The sequence below is a fragment of the Marmota flaviventris genome, chromosome 3, assembly GCF_047511675.1.
Source record: "Marmota flaviventris isolate mMarFla1 chromosome 3, mMarFla1.hap1, whole genome shotgun sequence".
Classification (NCBI taxonomy): Eukaryota; Metazoa; Chordata; class Mammalia; order Rodentia; family Sciuridae; genus Marmota; species Marmota flaviventris.
The window spans coordinates 173809731-173822052 of NC_092500.1; positions in this window are offsets into that span (position 1 = coordinate 173809731).

Genomic DNA, 12322 nt, shown 5'->3' on the forward strand with positions numbered 1-12322 from the left:
CCACCTCCCACAATCCTCCTGCTCTTGAGGCCGATTGGCTGGGTCACGTGGGCAGAGCCAAAAAGTCCCCCAATGAGCAGCTCCGTGGTCTGAAAGGGCAGGGAAACAGTCCAATGAGCATCACCGCAGAGGAGCCAATCAGCTAGATGTTGCTGGGGCCGAGGAGCCAATCAGCTAGATGTTGCTGGGGCCGCTGTGAGCCAATCATCAGCCGGCAGCTGGATTGCTGGCAGCTGGAAGTTTGCTGGGGCCCCTTCGGCTGTGGCTCTCAACATCTCCCCCTCTCTGTTTAAATAACAGGCACGTGGACTTTGCATGTGCACAGGCCCACCTGGCTGGTGACCAGAGAGCATGGGCACAGACACAACTGGCTGGTGACCACAGTGCATGGGCACAGGAACACCTGGCTGGTGACCACAGTACATGGGCACAGAAACACCTGGCTGGTGACCACAGTGCATGTGCACTGACACACCTGGCTGGTGACCACAGAGCTTGTGTACTGACACACCTGGCTGGTGACCACAGAGCAGGGGCACAAACACACATGGCTGGTGACCACAGAGCATGGCACAGACAAACCTGGCTGGTGACCACCGTACATGGGCACTGACACACCTGGCTGGTGATCACAGAGCATGGGCACTGACACACCTTGCTGGTGACCAGAGTGCATGTGCACTGACACACCTGGCTGGTGACCACAGAGCATGGGCACAGACACACCTGGCTGGTGACCACAGAGCATGGGCACAGGCACACCTGGCTGGTGACCACAGAGCATGGGCACAGACACACCTGGCTGGTGACCACAGAGCATGGGCAGAGGCACACCTGGCAGGCGACCACAGTACTTGGGCACTGACAGACCTCGCTGGTGACCACAGAACTTAGGCACAGACACACCTGGCTGGTGACCACACAGCATGGGCACAGACATACCTGGCTGGTGACCACAATACATTGGCAGGACACAATTGGCTGGTGACCATAGAGTATGGGCACAGACACACCTGGCTGGTGACCACAGTGCATGTGCACTGACACACCTGGCTGGTGACCACAGAGCATGTGTACTGACACACCTGACTGGTGACCAGAGAGCATGTGCACAGACACACCTGGCTGGTAACCACAGAGCATGGACACTGACACACCTGGCTGGTGACCACAGTGCATGTGCACTGACAACCTGGCTGGTGACCAGAGTACATGGGCACAGACTCACCTGGCTGGTGACCACAGTGAATGGGCACAGGCAAACCTGGCTGGTGACCACAGAGCATGGGCACTGAAACACCTCTCTGGTGACCACTTGTACGGGCCACCAAATGCCGCAGTCTGGCTGGGCACAATCAGAAGACACTTGTCAAAAGAAACTAACTTTATTTTTAGAACCAAACAAACCAGCCTCTCGGGAAAAACCCTCAGAGCCTCAACTGCCACCACAGGCTTTCCACAAGCCTGTCTCTCCCCCCCACTAGCTTCTTTCCACCTCCCACAATCCTCCTGCTCTTGAGGCCGATTGGCTGGGTCACGTGGGCAGAGCCAAAAAGTCCCCCAATGAGCAGCTCCGTGGTCTGAAAGGGCAGGGAAACAGTCCAATGAGCATCACCGCAGAGGAGCCAATCAGCTAGATGTTGCTGGGGCCGAGGAGCCAATCAGCTAGATGTTGCTGGGGCCGCTGTGAGCCAATCATCAGCCGGCAGCTGGATTGCTGGCAGCTGGAAGTTTGCTGGGGCCCCTTCGGCTGTGGCTCTCAACATCTCCCCCTCTCTGTTTAAATAACAGGCACGTGGACTTTGCATGTGCACAGGCCCACCTGGCTGGTGACCAGAGAGCATGGGCACAGACACAACTGGCTGGTGACCACAGTGCATGGGCACAGGAACACCTGGCTGGTGACCACAGTACATGGGCACAGAAACACCTGGCTGGTGACAACAGAGCACGGACACATACACACCTGGCTGGTAACCACAGAACATGTGCACAGACAAACCTGGCAGATGACCACAGAGCATGGGCACAGGCACACCTGGCTGGTGACCACAGTACATGGGCACTGACACACCTGGCTGGTGACCACAGAGCATGTGCACAGGCACACCTGGCTGGTGACCACAGTGCATGAGCAGAGACACACCTGGCTGGTGACCACAGAGTATGTGCACAGGCACACCCGGCTGGTGACCACAGAGCATGGGCACAGATACACCTGGCTGGTGACCACAGAGCACGGACAGAGACACACCTGGCTGGTAACCACAGAGCATGTGCACAGACAAACCTGGCAGATGACCACAGAGCATGGGCACAGGCAAACCTGGCTGTAGACCACAAAGGATGGGCACAGACACACCTGGCTGGTGACCAGAGTACATGGGCACTGACACTCCTGGCTGCTGACCACAGAGCATGTGCACAGGCACACCTGGCTGGTGATCACAGAGCATGTGCACAGGCACACCTGGCTGGTGACCACAGTACATGGGCACAGACACACCTGGCTGGTGATCACAGAGCATGGGCACTGACACACCTGGCTGGTGACCACAGTACATGGGCACAGACACACCTGGCTGGTGATCACAGAGCATGGGCACTGACACACCTGGCTGGTGACCACAGTGCATGTGCACTGACACACCTGGCTGGTGACCACTGTACATGTGCACTGACACACCTGGCTGGTGACCAGAGAGCATGTGCACAGGTACACCTGGCGGGTGACCACAGAGCATGGTCACAGGCACACCTGGCTGGTGACCACTGTACATGGGCACAGACACACCTGGCTGGTAACCACAGAGCATGTGCACAGACACACCTGGCTGGTGACCACTGTACATGGGCACTGACACACCTGCCTGGTGACCACAGAGCAGGGTCACAGACACACCTGGCTGGTGACCACAGAGCAGGGGCACAAACACACATGGCTGGTGACCACAGAGCATGGGCACAGACAAACCTGGCTGGTGACCACAGAGCATGGGCATAGACACACCTGGCTGGTGACCACAGTGCATGTGCACTGACACACCTGGCTGGTGACCACAGTGCATGTGCACTGACACACCTGGCTGGTGACCACTGTACATGTGCACAGACACACCTGGCTGGTGACCAGAGAGCATGTGCACAGGTACACCTGGCGGGTGATCACAGAGCATGGTCACAGGCACACCTGGCTGGTGACCACTGTACCTGGGCACAGACACACCTGGCTGGTAACCACAGAGCATGTGCACAGACACACCTGGCGGGTGACCACTGTACATGGGCACTGACACACCTGCCTGGTGACCACAGACCAGGGGCACAGACACACCTCGCTGGTGACCACAGAGCATGGGGCCAGGCACACCTGGCTGGTGACCACAGAGCAGGGGCACAAACACACATGGCTGGTGACCACAGAGCATGGGCACAGACAAACCTGGCTGGTGACCACAGTACATGGGCACTGACACACTTGGCTGGTGACCACAGAGCATGGGCATAGACACACCTGGCTGGTGACCACAGTGCATGTGCACTGACACATCTGGCTGGTGACCAGCACCGGAGGTCCTCTAGATGGGCAACGACTGGTCCATGTCGTCATGGTGACACCCGCCTAGGCCTTTTCTTTTCCACATTATTGCTTACTTTTGGCCAGAATACTCATGTCTTCTTTTCCCTCCTCACCTCCCAGCTTCCTGAGCACCCTGCGGTATTTCCCATCTCTGTCTCTGTCCCACCCAACCTTGCGCTGTAAATCCCAGACCTGGGGAAGCTCTCTCCCACACCAGACCCTGATCCTGGGAGTAGAGTGACGGCTGGCTCAGGAGACCAAAGCTGGCTCTTGTGCAGGGGGCCTTCCTCCTACCGACCCGACCCCCGAGGCCCCACGGCTCTGCACTGCCACTGCAGGTCTCTCCTGCTCAGCACAGAGACACTGCAGTGCTGGATCCAAGCCAGCCCCTGTCCTCAGACCTCCTCACCCCCAGGACTGAATTCTCTCCCCACTTCCCTTCAGTGTAGGTGGGGTGTCAGAGCAGCTGACAGAGGAGTCTTAGGTTCTCACCTTCTGTTTAATTAACTCTGTGTTTTTTGTCAAGTCACTTAAGCTGGTTGAGTACTGATTTCTACACCCGTGAAATGGCATGTTTAATTAACTCTGTTTTTTGTCAAGTCACTCAACCTGTGTTTTTTGTCAAGTCACTTAAGCTGGTTGAGTACTGATTTCTACACCCGTGAAATGGCATGTTTAATTAACTCTGTGTTTTTTGTCAAGTCACTCAACCTGTGTTTTTTGTCAAGTCACTTAAGCTGGTTGAGTACTGATTTCTACACCCGTGAAATGGCATGAATAGACCAAGATGGTTTTAGGGATTAAGCGTGTTATGTGAATAAAAATGAAAATGTCTGGTGGATGGTTTTAGGGATTAAGCGTGTTATGTGAATAAAAATGAAAATGTCTGGTGGATATTCACATAAGTGGAATCCTTGTCATTTTCTCCCTTCCACCTCCCTTCATTGGAACAACCTTCCTCTGACCCAAGCTGATGATACCAGTCTGCCAGGAGACTTGGGGACTCGGTTCCATTGGGACACGGGGCCACCGTGCGGAAGCACGGCCAGGCCCCTTGGGCTGGGCCCCTCCATCAGCTGCTCCTTATTTTGCAGCAGACAGTGAAAGCCCGGCCAGGTCCTCTGAAGGACTCACCGTTGGGTGTTCCCCACTTCAGGCAGATCCCACCCTGTAGGTAGCAGGGTCTTTCAAAACTGAGTGCCCTGGTGAGGCCTGGAAATGAAGAGATGTTTGAAATGAAGCCTTGATAGACTCCAGGTCAGTGCTGTGGTTAGAGGGCAAGAGGCCTGTGGTCAGGGGCTGCGCAGTCTCCACACCACGTCATCCAGTTTATTTGGGGGAAGGGAAGGAATGGAAGATAACTAAGAAGATTTTCATTTTCACACAGTTACAACATCCAGCGACCAAGGGAATTTTTTTTGACTTTTTTTTTTAATGTTTTCTTCTTTTTGTATCAGATTGTTGGGGATCAAACCCAGGGCCTCATTCTGACCTTTTCAATAAGTGATTTCTGGGTATCCTGTGACCTCTGTGTAGCTCCCTAGTGCTTAGCTTTCCAACAGTTGTTGATTTGGGGAAAGACAAAAGCAAAATGATGACAAGAAGGAGTAAGAGTTGGCATTTACCGGGCAGTACCTGGAGGATGGCACAGGGCACCCTGAGGAAGACGCCCAGTCTCATTGTTAGGGTTGGGCTTCCAAAGACCTGATGGGAGAGTCAAGAGCACAGAGTTAGAAGGAAGTCCCATGAGAAGGACAAAGAACACATGGGGAACAGGGGCAGGAAGAGTGGACACCTCGGCCATCCACTGCCCATCTTTTCCCTTCTGCTAGTCTGTCATGCAGGCAGAAGAATTTGTTAACACATCTGTAAGGAAAAGAGGAGCCATGCGCACCACTCAACCTGGTCCCCAAGGGGAAGAGTAAGGAGTGAACACTCTCAGTCCTGTCACTGCTCCCTCCAGGGAGCCTACAGAGAAAGTGTTACCCTGCTTATTTGACATTACAGCAGGAAGAAAATGACATCATTTTCAATATCAATCATTAAATAAAATATTTAGGAACACAGGGAAGGAAGTGCAAGAGTTTTATGAACAAGTCTATTAAATTTGGGGGAACATGAAATAACAAATATAAAGGAATACTTCCTCCATAGCCTGAAAATCAAATTTCATCTAAATCAAATTTCATCTAAGTATCTATCTGCCCATCTTAAACACAATAAAGAAGACCCACAAGACTGCTGTTATTTTTGTCAATTAAAAAACACTGATTCTCTCAGAGTCGGTCCGATCTTTGCATAGACCCTGACTGTGCATGAGCTATTCCTCCCGGGCCCCACCTGGGCCTGGGCCCGCCTGGAAGGCTCTCCTGGGGATACCTCCTCCTGCTTGGCTCACATCCACACGGTGCTCCCACCCGCGCCTCCGGCCCCTTACCCACCCCCTTTATATTTTGTTCTCTGCTGTCCTTACCAGTTTGAGAATAATCAGGTCAATCCGCCATGGCTGCCATAACAAAACAACTGGTCCCTGGCAGTTAAACAACAGGACTCTCCTTTCTCGCAGCTCCTGAGGCGGGAAGTCCTGATGGAGGGGTTGGCAGAGCGTCTCATTCTCAGGCCTTGCCTGGGCTTGCAGACGGCTGCCTTCTTGCTGTTTCGTGGACTGGCCTTTTTCTGTAAGTGTGCACCTCTGCCATCTCTTCCTCTTCTTATAAGGAGACCAGCCCTATTGGATGGGGGCCCACACAACACCAGCTTGTTAATTTAACCTCCTCTGAAAACCCTGCCTCCAAACCTTGGAGGTGTTGTAGGTTAGGACTCCAACACGGGCCCTGGGGACGACTCAGCCATTACACTCTTTGCTAATTTGCTCGTCATTTCTTCATTTTCTGTTCCTATCTCTATCCCAGACACTGGGGCACAAGTTCTGCACTGGCAGGGACTCTGAACTTTTTTGCTATCTACTATTTCCCCAGTGCTTGCCCAGTGTTTGGAACACAGAATAAAATCAGTAAATATTTGTGGGGGGCATATATTATTCCTTTTCTCTTAACTAACCAACAAGGTAACCTGGTTGTTAGACTTAGGGTCCTTGTTTTGTTCTTATTTCCTTTATAATAAAATAATACCCTCTAAACATTAATTTTGAAATAATAACTCAAAACCTCTGGAACTCGAAGTCAGGTCATGCTTATGAGCAGACTCACTCCCGATTCTTTTTCACTGTGGCTGGTTCTTTGGAACCAGAACCTTCTTCACACCAACAGTTCATCTCTGGAAATGTCAGGCTTGGCCTGAGTAGCCACTTGGTGACCAGGTGCCTGTTATTTTCTGAGACGGGGCCCAGATGCCAACTTCCTGGATTTCCTGACCCCAGTTTTCCTGAGCTCCCCAGGGCTGCCAGGGGTCCTCATTACCCTGTGTGCCTGCAAGTCAACCTCTTCAGGGCCACTATTGCCAGGTTACCCGAGCAACCAGATGCCAGATTCAATGCCAGGGACAGCTTCCATCCTGACATAGTCAGCAGGAGTCACCAAGGTTATGGAACACACCAAGTCTCCCCAAGCAAAGAGGGTTCCAGGGCATTCTTCATGCCATTCCCTCGGTCACAGGTTAATGTCCTGGGCTTCTTTCTGCAGTGTTGTGGATCCCCAGAGAGAAAGCGAACTAGACAGACGAGAAATGAGACTGCAGACCCCATCCCTCTGCCAGGTGGAGCCTCAGGCTCCCCAGACAGCCCCAGTTTTGTCACGATTGTTCCCCTGGAAGGGACACACTGATGACCACCTGTTCACGACTTCATCCACGCGTGCTTGCCAGAAGTGGGTGGAGGTGGATAGTGAGTGAGGCACAGGCCAGGGCTGCCCCACAGCCTCCCCTGCACCCTGCTGTCTCTGGGCTTCCCTGGGACCCCAGAGTTCACGGCCCAGCTGCACCTGCTCCTGCCCTGGCACCCAGGTGGGGCCTGTCCTGCTTTGCTCTCCCAGAGGACATTCTAGCTTCCCCCAGGACCCCCAAAACTACAACATGAGACTTTTGGGGGGAGACAGGCTTCTCAGGAACAACAAAGAAGGCCAGCCTGGAGCAGAGCTAAGAGTGAGGGAGGAGACGCCCCACCTCAGACGCAGCCCTCATGGCCACAGATGCAGAGCGCTCACCTTGGGAGGTCGGAGAGCCCTGCTGCAGAACAGAGGCCTCCTCCATGTAGACTCCGAACCATCTGGAGGCAGATAATGGGCTTGAAAAAACTGTGTGAAGACCAATATTTTATACACATGTGTGTACATAATCTTATTAGATATTTATATATAGAGAGAGATGATTTTGAACATGCTATAGCTTCAGTGAGAAGGTATGGCTTTCTAATCCTGATGGTGTATACACGGGGGGCCCTTCTCCTTTGCTTTCTTCTATGCATTATGTCTTCACTGACAATCCATTCCCATCTCAGTTGGAGATGTATCAATGGAGCTCATAAAATCACTTCTGAAAAGGCAAATGTCTCCTCCCACCTGTTCAGCTCCAACACTCTGGGAAGGAGGACGGCAACTTTCCCAACAAAAAGATGCCGTGGCTGAATAAACATAGAGCTGACAGAAACTCTCAGGGGAAACATCTTTGAGAGTGAGACCAACCTGAATGAGGACACTAAGGAGACAAGGAGGTAGAGAGAGAGGTCAGCAGCAGCATTTGATCATTCAGATCAGCTGGTGCCTGAAGCCAGTGTTCCCCGTGAGATTCCTAGGACCAGAGCCAGGATATTGTTTAAAAGAGTTTGACAGAAGATTCTGTGCTTGCTTCTGAAAGAGTTCTCACTGAGACACAGAAGAAACATCAATGAAGTACAAACACAGACAACTTGCTTTATTTGAGATGGACAAAGAAAACTGAAGATAGTATACAGGAAGAAGCACAATTCCTTTCAATGTCATGAAGCAAGCCAGGAACTATCTTGTCTCTGTTCTCCATGTTCAGAGGCAGCAGGATGTGCAGCAGACAATGATGAGTTGGAAACACAGCCTCCGCTCTGCTGTGGCACTCCTTTGTAGACCTGGGGACACAGAGAGTGTCAGGCATTGGGTACTGGGGTCAGACATTGAAGTCTCTTAACTCAATGATTGGGCATGTGACCTATGACTTGTGGCGATAAGCTTCGCTTCAATCATTCCCAGAGTGTGGATAATAGGTCCCAGTGGGTCCACCTCAGTACCACAGGAGGGGATTTGTAAAGGCATGTTAGTGTGGAGGGGTCACAGAGCCCGCGTAAGATCAGCGGGCAGCACATGTCTGTTCGCCATCAGCAGCTTTAAGGTTCTTTTCCCAGAACAGAAATGATGCCAACAACTGACAGTAGCTAACACTCTGGAAAGCAGAACAACTTAGAGAGAGATAGGGTAGTGGTTAAGTGCACGGGTTTGGCAACAGCCTGTTGCATAATCTTTAGTGACTTTAGTAAGGCTATTAACCTTTCTAAAGTTCCTTTTCAAACCCACAAAAAGAAATTAGTTATTGAAAGTAGGTGCTTGACAGGATCATTGTGAAAATTTATTACCATAATGGATGAAAAGTTCCTATTAATTTTTAAGTATATCTAATATGAGTGTGGTGAATGTTTTTATATATCCTGAGGATAGTACCTTGATTTTGGTAGTTTTCCAATTAACCAGACAGGCATGAGGTCATGCAAGACTCCCTTTACCCACAATAAGTAAACCAAATGCAATGGTATTTTCATTTCACATTTGAAGATGTTGTGGTCCACAGGATGGAAACAGTGTATCTAAGAATAAATACTCACCTTTATTAAATACTGTAAACTGAAATCCAGGTTGTGGAGAGCGGGCTTTGCCTGCCCTGAGTTAGTCCATGATGGATAGAAAAGTGGTTCTCAGGCTGTGCCTGCCCTAAGTGGTTCCATTTTATAAAGTAATACTTTGCCATGAGTCACTCTATTTTGAGTCCTAGTGCCAAGGTGGAATGACGCTGCACCATGCTTGTACAAGTATACAACCACCATCTGCCCCACACAAACATAAGGCACAATCTGATAAATAAATCAATTCTGCTGATAAAAATGATTACCGGTGAACTTGAATTAAATCAGAAGCACAGGGATGTGTGGGCATATGGAGCTCCTGTCAGAAAGCGCAGGCCTTGGATCTTATTGAACACTCCAGACCACGCGCTCAAGACCCAAACAAGGAGGAGCACCCTGAGAACAGACAGCACAGAAACTGATCCCTTTACCAGGTCCCTGTCACGAGCTTTACCCAGAAAAACTGTCACTCTAAGAAAGTGCCATTTCTGCCCTTGTAGGCACAGCCAGGTTGCTCCTGCCTGTGTGACAATCACGCATGGCCCACTCCATGCTGACATCCCCAGCTGGCCCTCCATGCTGACTCTCTGAAATGGCCATCCTCTGGACTATGGCCTAGAGCAAGTGCTTGGACTGAGACAGCTCTGAGCCTGACCAAGGTCTTCAGCTGGCTCCCAGTCCCACTGACCACCTGCAGTGGGTTTGCATTCCACCTGCTCTCTGCCTTTGCTCTCAGTTCAGGACTGAGACTCCTGTGGCTGCTTAACCCTTTCTTAGCCCCTCTCTGACCCACATATGTGTCATTGTGTGAAGTACGAGAGTGACTTTGGTGTTATAAATATTACTAGTTTGGACTGGATTAAAGAACTCGTGATTGCCTGCCTGATGGCTGTCGGGGGACCCATGGTTATTCAGTGAACTGCAACCAGGGAAGGTGGTGTAGCCTGTGTCTCTGTTGCTATTCTGACACTGTGGAAAGACACAGGAGAGTTTGGTCTGTGTTAAGGGAACGGCTTGCTCAGACACAGGTCTATGCTCAAAGCCTCAGGTATCTCCTGGCACTGTGTTCAGTAGTGGAGAAAGATCACTTCGTGGGCCCTTTACCAAGTCCGTGCACAACATGAGTGGATGTCAGAACAGAAGAGTCCTGGCTTGGAATCGTCCTGAGGAACAAACAGGATTTGAACAAGGAGACAGGTGACAACAAATTCCAAGTATGGACCACGGTGCCAAGAAAGAAAGTGGAAAACAATCAATAGGGTAGAGTGCGGATCATGCTGAGTGGAAGGGAGCTTGTTGGGGTGGCGAGTGCCAGGCAGCTGGGCTTGACGCAGGGCTGGGGGCATCTTGGTGACTTCATGGACAAACCTCACTTTGGAGATGAGTGATAAGAAGAGGAGAGGGTATGTGGATGTTGAATCCCAAGTGAATCCAGGACTTCTGAGTCCAAGCCCAAAGCTTTCCTCTCCTAGGTGTCCCATGCTCTAAAAGGAGTCAGCGTCACACTACAGGTGCCTTAGGACGGGCCTGCCTCAGAGCTGGGTGCATTTTTTTCCCTGTGGGCTTTTGTAGCCAGTGGGATGTTTCTGGAGGGTTCTCCTTGGGTCACCACAGTGTGGGTTTCTTGGACACTGCAGGCTGCCCAATGGGCATTCCTCCCACGTTTCCCGTGACGAGGAGCAATGGCAACTAGCTCAGGTGGTGGACACCAGAGCCATGTGAGGGAGAAGACGTGACTCTGATGGGGACATGCTCTGTATCTGCAGCCACGATACTGCTCAGCTCTCATGCTCACTGGCAGTTCCATGATCTTCGTCAAAGGTCGAATGGAGAAAATCCTTTGAGTCTCTTCTGGGCTGAGCAAACCAAAGGACTGTCTTTGGAACAAAAGCATCTTCTCTTTCCTAGAATCTGGGGGAGTCCAAGCCTCACACAAGCCATCCAATTTGTAAATAAAAATGGGATGTGGCCATTTCAATTATCAACTGGTGTTCTTTCTTCACGACTTTTGACATTTCCTCTTCCAAATCACCTTCCCCTTCTGTCTCACCGCACTCCTCACTCAACATAGGAGCAAATATTTATTTCCACTGGCACAAAATGTATTTCTTACTCATCCTCTTAGGACACAATTGCCACACAAGAAACAAATATGCATACATGAGTTATTCTTTGGGCTCTAATTTTTAAAAACTGAGTTCAAAATGAGATATTTTATTCTTTTTAAGACACAACAACTTTGTTCTTTCAAGGTTTTGCATTCTCAAATTAATGTTATCTTTTGGTTTTTCTTTCTTAAGCTCTGGAAAAAATAATACCCAAAACAACAATAAGTAGACATTGCATTACAATAAGGCAAATTTTTAAAATATCCAGTAGAGGGGAGACACTCCCTTCAAAGGAGAAGTTGACTTTTCAATTGTAATTGTAGAAGCTGGAATATAACAGAAAGATAGTCTCCATCAGGTGTGGCTCAGTGGGAGAGGGTTTGCCTGGCATTTGTGAGGCCCTGGACACAATTCTCAGCCACACACACACACACACACACACACACGATTTCTTACATGTGCTCAAAGAAAATAGCAGCCATCTCAAATTCCACATCCACTGAACTCATCTTCTAAGCTAAGACTTAAACAGTTAAATGTAATTAGATTGTCACCAGCAAGATAGCTTGCCACCAGCAGCACTCCCAGAGGAAATCCTGAGTCATACAGTTGGGTTGAAGGTCAGTGACTTAAAGGGAGTTTCTAAGAGGCCAGAAGGAGTGGAGATGGAGGGAAGAGCCAAGCCAGTGTTCAAATGTGAACAAACTTGAGCTTAACATCAAAAATAACTGTCTTATGAAATCAAGGGAAACCAAACACCGGGTTCTGCCGACAATGTGTAGAAAAAATGTTTATGAGAGATTCTTCTTGACCCAG